Source organism: Lissotriton vulgaris, chromosome 4_1, assembly GCF_964263255.1.
Source record: "Lissotriton vulgaris chromosome 4_1, aLisVul1.2, whole genome shotgun sequence".
NCBI lineage: Eukaryota > Metazoa > Chordata > Amphibia > Caudata > Salamandridae > Lissotriton > Lissotriton vulgaris.
The window spans coordinates 209,688,888-209,703,160 of record NC_141691.1 but is presented as its reverse complement, the minus strand read 5'-3'; positions in this window follow the sequence as shown (position 1 = coordinate 209,703,160).

The following is a 14,273-nucleotide window of genomic DNA, read 5'->3' as shown; positions in this document are numbered from 1 at the left end:
TACTTAGGTACTGGCTGAATGATTACAGTTCTGCAAGGAGATTGTCTGGCTGAATGTATAATTGTTTCACTTTTAGCACAGTGTATAGATAAGCACATACTTCTGTATGGTTCACTACAATACTGAAACAGCAGTGACAGAGTGCTGGAATTGTAAGGATACAAACTAGGGAATTGAAGGTATAAAAGACAAGTTTGCAAGTGCACAGAAGACTACATGCATAGTCTATATGGGTTTCAAGCAGTCCATGGCCTAAGGCCTACTTTGCTCCATGAGTACTTGGGTACTGACTCGATGATTACAGTTCTGCAAGGAGAATGCCTGACTGAATTTATAACACTTTCAGTTTTAGCACAGTGCATAGATAAGCATTTACTGCTGAATGGCTCAGTACAATACTGAATCAACAGTGACACAATGTTTGCTGAAAGTGTAAGGATACAGACTGGGGAATTGCAGGTGTAAAAAACAAGTTTGCAGGTGCATATAAGACTGCAAGCATAGTCTGTAGGGGGTTTAAGCAGTTCATGGCCTAAGGCCTACTTTGCTCCATGAGTACTTGGGTACTGACTGGATTATTACAATTCTACAAAGAGAGTGTCTGACTGAATTTATAACAGCTTCAATTTTAGCACTGTGCATAGATAAGCACATACTGCTGAATGTCTCACTGGAATACTGAAACAGCAGTGGCAGAGTGTTTGGAGGAAGTGTAAGAATACAGACTGGGCATTTGAAAGTTTAAAAGACAAGTTTACAGATGCATATAAGAGTGCATGCATACTGTATAGGGATTTGAAGAAGCCCATTCCCTAAGACCTACTTTACTGCATGAGTACTTAGGTACTGTTTGAATGATTACAGTTCTGGAAGGAGAGTGTCGAGCTGAATGTATAACTGTTTCACTTGTAGCACAGTGTATAGATAAGCACATACTGCTGTATGGTTCACTACAATACTGAAACAGCAGTGGCAGAGTGTTTGGAGGATGTGTGAGGATACAGACTGGGCAATTAAAGGTTTAAAAGACAAGTTTTCAGGTGCATAGAAGAGAACATGCATACTGTATGGGGTTTGGAGCAGTCCATGCCCTGAGACCTACTTTGCATACTTTGAATCAATAGAATAATGTAAAAAATGTATAAGTGAATCTGTAAGTGCTTCACTTTTACTACAGTAAATGCATTAGTAGATAATACTCAAACCAGTATTATTATAAAACAATAAATGTATTCTTCTAACATCTCAAAATTTAACAGAGCTTCTAAAAGAAGTTCATCAGGTATTTTATTGAAATCAATTTCCTGGTTAACAATTTCGGAATTTATATGTTCGAAAAATTCGATATAATCTAATGCTTCAACAAAATCAGTATCTAAGCTTTCGTCTAGGAAATCACAGCTCATATCTGCAGCACTCATTTCTTGTTCTTAACTTTCGCTACTTGTGAGAGGTATGCTTAGTTCTTCTATCAGACTGTTGGTAATGTTCAAAGTGTTCTCGATATTGTTCTGTTCTCTTTCCATAATCAATTTCTTATGTTGTAGGTCCTTGTACAAAAACATAAACACTTCATTTTATCAGTTGTCTTAATACAGAACACAAAACTAGCTTTGTCAACTATTTTGGCCTAAAAAGATTATATAAATACCATTGTCTAATAACATTCCAACATTTTAGTACTTTATAAGGTTATATAAATATAATTATTTATATGGATATCCTGTTCATAAGTTTTCTTAAATTTTCAAACCAGTCACTCCTTCTGACTATAGGAAAAGACTCAGGCTGTTATAGTAAAATGCAGTACTTAAAAATGTAGAATATGTCTATTCACCTTACCTGTTCCAAACTAGTAAATGTGTTTTAGTAAAATGCAAGGAATACTGTTGGTTGTCCAAAATAATACTGTGTATCTGTGTATATTTAGGTACCATTATCACACTAGTTTTTGAATACTTCATGTGTTTTCACACACAATGATTCTTAAAGACCTATACAGTACCCACCTTTTAACATAATAAGAAAGCAGTGATTCCTTATAAAAGTTGAAAATACTCACAGCAACAGGTATAGAACAACACTTCAACACAAAGTATTGTGTATGATGAGGACATATTTACATAGCCAAGAAAAACTACACACACAAACGTATCCTGTCCTTCTAAACATAAAAGAGTATTTGAAAACACTCTCTGTGACATATTTTATGGAGAATAATATGATGTGTTTTAATCCTAAAACTCTCTGGTCTCTACTAGTCAGGCATGTCTTTCTATTCAATACCATACTGGTATGTTGCAGAAAGCTGTTCTGAAGCCATGTTTCATTTTAAAAATCTCTATAATAAAAGTCTGTGGCATTTTTTGAATATATGTTCAAAGATAGTAGGTCCTCAGGTACACTCAGTATATATGTTAACTTTCTCAAATGTCTTTAAAAGATACAAACCATCTTTGCACAGGTATGTACTCTTGTTCCTTCAGCTCTGTAGAAGCACATCCCATTGACCATAGTTATTTATACTAACCTTAAACATAATAAATAGTAAAAAAATGTACATATTATAAAATTAGCATATGTGAAAGACGAGAAAAAATACAGTTAAAATATATATTTTACAACTCAATATAATTTGTAAAGCATTTCATTTGCCTTTTTTTGCTGTTCTCAGAATATATTGAATTTCACTACAAACAGTGAGTTCAATAGTACTCATCACATAACAGCGGGAAAAAAAGACAATCAATAAGATTATCTTAAAAAAACATTCAACATTCTCAATAACAATCTAAAAAATAGGAGCAATTTCTTACGTAAATATGGGACATCTCAAACAATCTTAAAATAACAAAACAGTATCATTCATTTTCATACACTGTAAATAATGTTACTTACAAATATATGCTGACAGAATATACAACAAAAAGTCCTTAATAGTTTTATATACTTTTCCTCATGGCCAAATAGTATATGTCAAATCCTTAGTTTGGAAGTTGTTCAATAGTAATCCTCAGAATCTGCATCCACCTTCTGATCCAAAACCACCAGCATCATTTGCGGCGTTCCCACCCTCGCACAAGTGGCCCGCCATCACAACCTCAACATTATCTCCTAAGCCGACAACACCCAGCTCATCCTCTCCCTCACCAAGGAGCCACATACCACCAAAAGCAACCTCCACAAGGGAATGAAAGCCATCGCCAACTGCATAAGGATCAGCTCTCTAAACCTCAACTCTCAGACCCACACCCTCAGCCTGGGCCCACTTCTGGTGGCCGACTAAACTGTGAACAGTACCAGCACATACCGACCATGTACACAAACAAGGATTCATCCTCAACTCCTCCCTCTCCATGTGTAAGCAAGGGTACACCATCTCCTTATACTGCTACAACATCCTGCGCATGCTTCGCAACATTTACAAGTGGATCCTAACCAAAAGAAGAACAATGACACAGGCCCTCATCAGCAGCAGACTACACTATGGCAACACACTCTACACAGGAATTCCAGCCAAACACCTACAATGACTACAACAAATCCAAAACACCTCCGCCCGACTGATCATCGATGTCCCCTGCTGCAGCGACATCACCCACCATCTGATACACCTACACTGCCTCAACGTCAACAAGAGGATCATTTTCAAGCTCCTCACCCTCACTCACAAAGTACTCTACAACACCAGACTAGCCTACATTAACAACAGTAATCCTGAAAGGCCAAATTTTGTTCCTAAAATTTTGGCTTTAATAATATTATGTAAGAATTTGGTAGCTCTTTAGGCAAACTTTGTTTAAAAACCAATTGACTATCACTACAATATATCCAACCTTTTGGACATTTTAAATAAACATTGTAATGTCCAGATGTTGTAGAAGGACCATCATGAAAAATAATTCCTACAGCTACAAAAGTTCTTCCTGATATTGATACTTGAGTAGCTACAACATTTTTAATTAAAATTTCCAATTTTCTTCCATCAGCTCTACAATGTTGCAGCATTAAAATTACATACTGTCCATATCTTTGTATAACTAATCTTGATGACATTTGTGATTTACATTGGCTACACTCCATGTTTTGACTTGCTCCTCTAACTAGATTGTTAAAAGATACTGATTCACAGTCTGGTAAATTCAAATATATAAATCTTTCAGTGTCTATGTTAGTACTACATGTAAACAAACAATTTTCACAGTCATGTTACCATTTATAATTAAGGCCAAAAAGATTTTCAATATCTATACCTTCATCTTTCAATACAACAAGCATTCTTGCTGAATATTCTGCGTAAATTGAGTAGAACCAGAGCATATGTCCAAAACATTTCGAATATCAGAAACACTTTGTATTTTACTTTTATCACTACTACATTTCTCATAAAAAGAATACAACAACGAACAAAATCTTTTTTCCCGATTTTAAACAATTTGCTGTTGCAAACTTTCATGAAAAAAACCAACATTGACAACTACATTAGCATAGCAGTTGACACCAGAACTATTTTCAAACTGATAACCAACAATCTCTTCAACAGTGTCCTTTTTCCTTTTTCTTGCAATCACAACTTCATCTTGTTTTTATTTCTTTCTCTACAGCTTCGCTACAGATATTCTCATATCTTCTTTTTCAATCCTACCACACACTTTTGAAATACTGGATATTGACCTAAATTGGGAGCATATTCTCTTCTTAACCTATTATACTCTTTCACACAATTTGCAACTGCACTAATCTTTCTCTCATCAAAATCAATCAAGTTCAATCCAGATAAAGTTCTGACTCGAGACAAAGCAACATATGCCATACCCTCTTTAAACACAGTACTTCCAATATTCACTAAAGCACTATCTACACTTAAACCTTGAGATTTATGAATGGTCACTGCATACGCCAAAGAAACAGGAAACTGTTTTCTGCAAACATACAAATCTTTTACAAGCAAAAACCGAGCTGAACAACGACTTAATTGTGGTACTTCTTCAATTTGATCAAATTTGATTTTCAAAAATTCAATACCATCTCTATTTACGTAATTAACGAAATCAACAACTTTACCCATTGCTCCATTTACTAAACCTTTTTCCACATTCAAATTACGTCGTAAAATTACCCTATAGTTTACACATACATATACATTATTTTCTAAACCTGCATTTTTACTTTTCGATTTTTCTAAAGAATCCAATTTCCTCTTCAACTTTTCTGTCAATATAATAGTGATTCCTTCATGCTCTATTTTATCAATAGCTTCCAATGTTATAATTTCTTCATTTTCCAAGTTTAGAATTTCTTCATTGAATATAGAACATTCACGCAGTGTTGGCATTAAGCAGATTACAGATTTGTTTTCTGCTATTCTCATATATATTTTCTCAGGAACAATATTTTCATTTGAAAACAAATTGGAAAGTAATCTTCCCTGTAACGCTTGTTTGCCATGTTCAGTCACTTTTCCAATTCTTATATCTTGAAGTATAGTTCCATAATCAGCGTCATTTGCCTGTCGGATATTTGTAATAAGTTCCTTGGGCCTCCTTTATGAGGCCGTGCGTCACTTTTACGCCGCCGGTTCGTCACTTTTTGTGATGCACCAGCAGCGTAAAAAATGTGCCTTGTTGCACCATATTTGCAAAGTGACGCATCTAGGTAGATGCGTCACTTTGTAAACTCTTGCGCTACATTATACCTGCGCCAGGCATATTGTATGCAGTGGGGCGTTCTGATGAAAGAAAAGGTCATAGAAGTGACGCAGTGAAATCTATAAGATTTCACTGTGCCACTTCTAGAATGCAAATGCGTTAATTTCTTACGCCTACCTCACAGCAGGCGTAAGACAGACGCAGGCCCTTTCACATGGGGCTTGCCCCATGTGAAAGGACACATTGCTGGAGTTGCGTCACTTTTGTGACACACCTCAGCAATGTGTCACTTTTGCGCCATACAGATACGTCAAAAATACTGACCTATCTATAAATCCTCTCGCAATGATGCTTCCTACTGTAAATATGACGCATCATTGGTGTCGCAAGGAGGGCGCAATGAAAAGTGAAGCATCGCTGTTTTCACGCAGCGATCCATCACTTTTCATAAATGAGGCACCTTATTCTCAAAATATGACCAAATATTAGCAGTTCCAATGCTCCTCAAAGACTTTCTGGTATCTTCATGCGTCAGTGTTTTAAACACTGGTTGTCCTTTTACAGGAGTAAGTTGTAGTAGATCTCCAAAAACTATGACGTTATCCTCCAAATAATACGTCATACTCTGTTTTAAGAAAGGTAAGCATTAAGTTTGATACCATGCTTACCTCATCAATAATGAGAAGTTTCATTTTTTTCAAGACTCTTGAAACTTCACAACAAGCTTCTCCAGATAGCTTGTGGTATTCCAATTTATTTTCATGTTCTACTGGTAACAATAATAAATGATGTAAAGTAATTCCTTCAACATTGTTTGCTGCCAACACAGTTGGAGGAGTGACAACACAAGACAAATGCGACTCAGTTGTTTTCTGTAGATAAGTTGTAATTAATTTAATGAAAAAACATTTTCCTGTTCCAGCTTGTCCGCTCACGTACTTTCGGATAGGTTGAAATGATGAGCAACAGCACTCTTTCTTTTCAGGAAGTAATCCATGGTTAATCTGTTCTCTCACTTGGTCATATATTTGTTTCTGCTCAACATTTAGTTGTTCTTCCAAGTTTCCAAAGTTTTTTACATCTTCTTGAGCTTGATACATTGCTGTTTGCACCTCATCCTTAGAAGTTGCTGCTTCATTTTGAACACTTGGTTCTCCTAGTGGATCCTGACTCAACGGAGCAGAAGTTGGACTTTCTTGAGAACTGTCTCTAGCAATTTCAGCTGCAATTGTAGCTTCTTGCTCAAATTCGTCGTTCCACATTTTCACATAATTAGCAAAAACAGGACATTGTATAGTATCTTTACTTGCGTTGAACGAATCTTCATAGCTCTCAAAATCTCCAAGTAATTCCAATTCTGAACGCCACGGCTTGAAGAGTTGCAAAAGAGCTAAATAGTAAAATTCCCTTTTGTCAGGAGTTTCGGAACTCAGTTTACGGTGATTAATCAAATGTCCTTTTCTTTGATTCACCAAACATCCTTCAGAACCAATCACGGCATATATACCAATATTGATGTTTTCTGTAATATTCCGTTAAAAAATATAATTCTGCAGCACTTTATAGAGACAAATATTCTCAAGATGATGACTTCTATTTGGATAATATGTATCTAACATATTTGTTTTCACAATATCTGTACTTTCTGGCTCTTTTTCAGCTAAATATTCAATTTCTTGTACAGATTTATGTACTCGATTTCGTGTTACAGCAAGACCTAGACTCACCCAAATGATTCTTCTAGATTTGGAGTATATACTTACAGGTGATAAGCGATCCGAGCATTCATACGCTCCAATTTCTCGATGAGATAACATCTTCAAACTGTAACTATATAATTTCTTACTCAGACTCTTCTCGTGGGAAATCTCTTCCCACATTTCCTTCAATTCCGTCTTTTGAGATTTTGTTATGTAGGATATTTAATATCGAGCAACAGCAATGGAATTGTCTGCACCGTATTGAATATCTATGTTGGCATTCCACATGGACAAAATAACTGGGTTGTACTCATTTATGTATTTTGACTCTTCGTTTCTTCTTAAGTTGTAGGTATTTTTTGGAGACTTTCTTGTGATAGTATGGCGCAAAGATGACTTAAAACTGTTCACTCTTCCTTTTGATATTACAGGACGTGGACATCCAAAACGACATTTGGTGTAGAATTTTTCCTTAGATTTGTAATTTCGAATCGCAAGACTTGTTATCTTAGGTCCTTTTCCTCTGTGCTTTTGGGTATAGCACATGTAGCATATTCTTCAATAAAAGGCAACCCAGTATCATCCGAATCTGTTCCAAATTTGGGGGCATTTTTGATCCATATTAGCATATGTATGTGAGGAGCACATCTCGCTTTATTACTCCTTTCTCCAAAAGAAATTCAGAACCTCTTCAAGGGGAGGATTTTTTTATTGGTGATAAAAGACATCATAGCTTCAAATCTATGATTAAAATACCTGCATACATTAACTGGATCCTAGGAGCACAATTCTCCAGGTGTCTTGTATGTAAATGTGGGTGTACTTGTAAAGCGCACTGCAACTCCATGGAGTATCTTGGCGCTGAAGACCGCTGGGGAACCCGTCCTGGTTTTCTCTGTGAGATGGTCCCTTTCTGGGTATCTCCAAGGTGAAACCAGGCATCCCCAGCGTCTGTGGGGGGCCGTTGTAGAGATGACGCAAGCTTAATGCCCAGAGTTGCCGAGTGTGTTCCCTGGTTAGAGTAGGCACAGAGGCGAGAATTATCGAGTCCGTTTTTACCCTGGTCCACGACCCTGCCGCGTCGGGAATTGTGCCCTGGTCCCAGGCCGTTCTCTGCTTAAGGGTCTGCCGCCTCTAACCAGTGAGCCACACCACTCCACTTGTAAATATTGTATTCAATATTTACTATATTTGGATTTGCCTCTAGAAGAAATTTAAGTAAATCATCCCAAGGATATTCAGCACAGCTTAGAGTAAAGAACCATGTAGGGGTTCCTAAGTTCCTTAGCATACATTTAAGTTCTCCATGACGACGGTACCAGTACTCATTAGTACCACGCTGACATGCCATGAGATTAATCAGCTGAGATTCTAAAACATTATCTTTCTGCTGTACTTTATCCATAAATTCCTATGCCGAAACATTTTGCAGATGTACACCTGTTTTCAATATATGGTTGACTGCATAAGAAAGTCTAGACAAGTCACTCTCAAACAAAAGATGAAACAAATACGGAATACATTGTCGAAATCTTGGATCTTCTGCATACAATCTTGATGTCCGCTATTCAGATGCAGGAATCTGCACAGGTCGGTCATCATATCGTCCTCCTTTTCCTGTTGGAAACAACTGAGGAAAACAACGAGCTTCCAAGCTTTCTTCCCATGCACTAATGGGGCTTCCCTTTGCTTCTTTCATTTGGAATAACTCTACAGTATTCCCCATGACTTCTTTGGAATTAAGTGGATGAACACTGTAATGTTCGTAGATTTCTTCAGTTCTGGACACATCCACTTTTTTAATTTGACCAGTTGACGAGTCACTATCTTCTTCTACAGTTATTTCTTCTTCTCCCACATACACATTTTTATAGTATTGATTATTTTTTACCAGATACAGCGTTGCCTTTTTCAGTTTCATAACATACACTAATTCTTGCCAGATTTTCATATTTTTTTTAGGAACAGCATTAACAAGAATAACTAGAGGTTCATCTTCTACGTTTTCTACACCAATTGCTTGAATATTTCTCTTTAAATCTAGAGGCAAATATACAACTCTTCCCTTTAATCCTCTCTATAAATCTGAAGGAGGCAATTACCCTGTCTTAGGTTCCATACGAACAAAAGCCTGAAATGGATGCACACATTGAATAAGAATAGACTCATAGGTATTTAAATCCATCAGTTCAGAAGGAATATTTACCAACTCAAGATTATTATGCACAGCTCTAGCAGGCATTTTATTCTCGTCTAATTTGTTATAACAGTATTTACAAATACGCTGATCAGAACCCAATTCAAAACAATTCTCTCCCAACAGGTAAGTTGCAAAATCCTTCCACTCATTATCATTTTTCCTTTTCACTTTTTAAATACAAATCAACAGTCCTGGTCTGATTTTTATAATGAGTTCGTCGACAACAAATACAAGAATAATTTGGCCTTTCACCTGAAATCAACTTAAACTTCATCATTTCTTGCTCAAAATGTTCTGTACTACAATGTTGTACATTCTCTTCCACATTTCCTTCTATTAATGTATCAGTTTCTGCACTGTCTTCCTCAGTACCAAACTAACTAACCTGAATTTCATCACAAACGTTCATGACATCTGATACAGATTCACTCAAAAGAGCACTGTTCATATTTTTTAACATTAGTGCTGGGCTTTTTGCATAATACAATGTTCTGACTAATTTCCTCATTTGAGTATGTTGAGTATGTTGTACTGCTAACATCCTGAAATGGTGAAAAAAATGGTGAAAAACTCTTCGACATACTTTTTTAGGAAGACAAGCAAGATAATGCCCTTGCAAACTAGTATTTTCTCCCACTCTGCTTGGTCTAGTCCTTGCAACATCTTAATCTTTTGTTTAACACTTTTCTTAGTGTACTCACGTACAAAATTGCATAAAAAATCTGCCTTACACTACAAAAACTACTGCAATTTCAAGTGTATACTGGAGCTTTTGGACGTCAACCTAAAACTTCATCAGCTAACACCTCTTCTGCATTTCTATGAACAATGTTCTCTTTCTCAATAGGACAACCATTTCTAACCTCATAAGCATGACTACTAGTGTCAACTGCATGCAACAAATCATTACTCTGAAAATAACTCTCTTCATTAAAAAAAGGCTCAGAACTTGAACTATGTTTCCATTCACCCAAAAAAACATCAGAAAAATTACTTCTGTTAATTACTCTTCTCCATTTACTTTTGGCCTTCCTTAAATGGATTGGTGTATCTAGTGATCAAATTCTACTGATTACTAAAATAAACAACTTGTTTTTCAATTTGGAAGCCTTCTCAATTATATTTTCCATACGTTTCTCCTTCTTATAAAATGCTGTTTTACATTTCTTCATTTCCTTCATCAAATTCGACACAACTCTATTATAAAACATTCTTTTTATAATTTCCTGAAATTTATTCTTCCTCCTTTTACTATACAGTGTTTGTTTACAAGATGATTTTACATCGTTTTTCTCTTTTCTCTTGTTTTTCTTTTTAGTTGCAGATACACTGTTTGTATTTCTGACATTGTCCACACTACTCCTAGTGTTTGGTAAGTTCTTCAAAAAAATCTTTGTTGTATTACCAGGAGTTTTTTTTCTTTTTCTTCACACATTGTTGTTCAGGTAAATCTTGTGGTAAATAATACATTTTATTATGTTGTTTCCTCTTTTCACTTTTTGAAGGCATGATGGATTTCTTTTAGTGTTGATAAATACAATCTGTTATAAAAAATATATATAACATTATAAAAATAAATGTTTGAAATATACTATTATATTACTAAATAAATACAATGTAAAATGATTAAGTATAAAAAACAACTGTGTAACTGATAACAGAAGTGCATACATACTGCATATAACTTTCAAGAACTACATCTGAAAGAAGAGTACCTTAATCAATTTATCAGTAGTTGAACTTTGAGCAGATAATGGATTAGTACATGGTACTAAATGCATCATAGTACAAGGGGTAAGAGAGGAAGAAGTATGAGAAGAGAGCTGACAGTATGAGGAGATAATGGAGAGGGGAGAATGTGGAGAGAAGGGGAGTACAAGGAGAGAACAGGTGTATTAGGAGAGGGGATAGTATGAGGAGAGAGGAAGGAGTATGAGGAGAGAGGCAGGACTATGAGGAGATGGGGAGACTATGAGGAGAGATGGGGGTATGAGGAGAAAGGGGGAAGTATGAGGAGAGGGTGGAGTATGAGGAGAAGGGAGGGAACATAAGAAGAGAGAGAAGGAGTGTGAGGAGAGAGGGAAGGAGTATGAGTATAAAGATAGAGGGGAAGTATGTGGAAAGAGGGGCGAGTATGAGGAGAAAAGAGTAGTATAAAGAAAGAGAGGTGTGTATAAAAAGAGAAGAAAAGGGGTAGAATGTGGAGAAAAGGGAGAGAGGCGGTGTATGAGGACAGAGGGTAGAGTTTGAGGAGAGAGGGAGGAGTAGGAGCAGATGGGGAGTATGAGGAGTGAAGGGGGTATGAGGAGAGAGAGGGGAGTATGATGAGAGGAGAAAATATAAGGAGGGGGGAAGTATGAAGAGACGGGGAGTATGAGGGGAGAAGATGAGTATGATGAGAGGGGAGAGTATGAGTAGAGAGGGAAAAGTATGAAGAGAGAGGTGGGAGAATAAGGAGAGAAGGGAGAGTATGAGCAGAGAGACAGGGAGTGTGAGGAGAGAGGGGTAGTTAAGGAGAGAGGGCTGTGTATAAGGAGAGAGGACAGAATATGAAGAGAGAGGGGGAGTATTAGAAGAGAGAGGGAGAGTGTGAGGAAAGAGGGGGGAGTATAAGAAGAGAGAGAGGAGTATGAGGAAAGAAGGGGGAGTATGTGCAAATAGGGGCGAGTATGAGGAGGAAGGGGGAGTATAAGGAGAGAAGAGTGTGTATGAGGAGAAGAGAGAGGGAGAAGAGTGTGGACAAAAGAGGAACAGGGGATGTATAAGGAGAGAGGGGGTACTATAAGAAGACAGTAAGAAGTATGAGGAGAGGGGGGAATATGAGGACAGGGGGGAATATGAGGAGAAGGGGAGTATGAGGAGAGAGGGAGGAGTAAGAGGAGAGAGGGGGGAGTATGAGGACAGGGAGGAGTATTAGGAGAGAGAGGTGAGAATGAGGAAAGGTGGAATATCAGTAGAGAGGGGGAGTATAAGGAGAGAGAGGGAGAGTATGATGAGAGAGGGGGTATGAGGAGTAAGTAAGTAAGTAAGTACACATTTTATTGCACAATTATTTAAAATCATTGCAATATGCACATACAAAAATAACCAGTTAAGTAAAAAGGTGTATTCAGGTCTGTTATAAGAGACAGTAAAATTGATAGGTAAGGTAAAGGGAAGGGAAAGCAAAGAAGCCAAGGGAATGTCACTTAGGGGGGTTAAAGTTCAAGCTTGATCGTATGGTAGAGTCAAGCAGTTAATTTCTGTGATGAATTTTCCAAAGCGAGTCACCAAGTGTGGTGAGTCCCACTTCATACATGCCTCGAGCGCTTCTTGACATGTCATGATGCCTAGAAGAAGCCAAATTGGTCTCAGCCAGAATATTCTTTGCGCCCGAAGGCAATGGCAAATGCACAAAATGTGGATTAAGCTTTCCTCTCCCTGGTTGCAAAAACGGCACTGAGAAGAGGCTTCTTTCTTGTATCATTGGCCAAACTTATATGCCTTCAACGGAATTAAGCCAAAACAAAATCTCATTAGTTGGTGTTTGATATACGGCTTCATTGCTGATGCGAGATAAGATGGTAGTGTTTTCGGGGCATATAGTTTGGCAGCCCACGTGCCATGAAAAAGCTGAAGAACCTGTTGCGTGTCCGATTGATTTGATAGGATTTTGGCTTGCCTGGTTAAAAGCTTCGATTTCGTTTCGTTAAGCAAGGAAGAGGACCATATGTCTCCTGCTTCAAGGGATTTGAGGCAGAATGTCAGGTATTTATTCCATGATGAAGCTGGGTTGTTAAGCAGGAGCCATATGCAGCTCTTCAGCGTATGTGGGTTAGCTTGTTTCGCTTTCAGACAGTATGAGACATATCTTGCACCCATAATCCAGCGCATAGAGGATAAGGAAAATTCTTTCCGTATTTGGGCTTGGGAAGTCGAATTTGGCAATCGAAAGACCCGGCAATAACATGATGATTGTGCTCTATCTAGCCAGTTGTTCAATTTGTCTTTAAAAATTATTGCACCAAAGGAGATTGTAGGAAGGAATTTTGCGTTGATCAATTTTATCAATGGGACAAGGTCTTGGGAATGCAGAGCGCTCTTCGTTCTCATGAAGGCCCCCTCTATACTACGAGCTACTGCCTGCATCTCGGTTGTATGCATCGGCCATCTCCCTTTATGATCAATCCAGACGCCCAGATATTTATATACAGTGACAGTCTCCAGTGGTTTCCCTTCTATAAACCACATGATATTTTTTGTATTCGCAGGTGAAATTGCCATCGCTTTGGTTTTACTAACGTTTATCTCTAGCTTATTGCTGTTACAGTACTGGGCGAGGGAATTGAACATTCTTTGGAGGCCCACCTGGGTTTGATTTAGAAGAATTGTATCGTCTGCATATTGTAGAATTTGGATTTTGCTTTGACCGCTTCCTGGGGGGAAGGCTCTTGATCGGGACAACCCTTCAGGTAGGTCGGCGAGGTACAGATTGAAGAGTAATGGTGCAAGAGTGCACCCTTGTTTTAGGCCTCTATTTGTATAAATTTTATTGGAGGTAGACCATTTCGATGTTATTCTGACTTTAACCCAGGTGTCCGTGTGTAGGGCTATTAGTGCGTTTAGTAGCGCCCGTGGGATACCCCATCTTGCCAGTTTTTCCAACAATTTAGGCCGACTAACGCTGTCAAAGGCTTTACGGAAATCAATGAATCCCATGTACATTGATTTGCCTTTTGCAGCGAG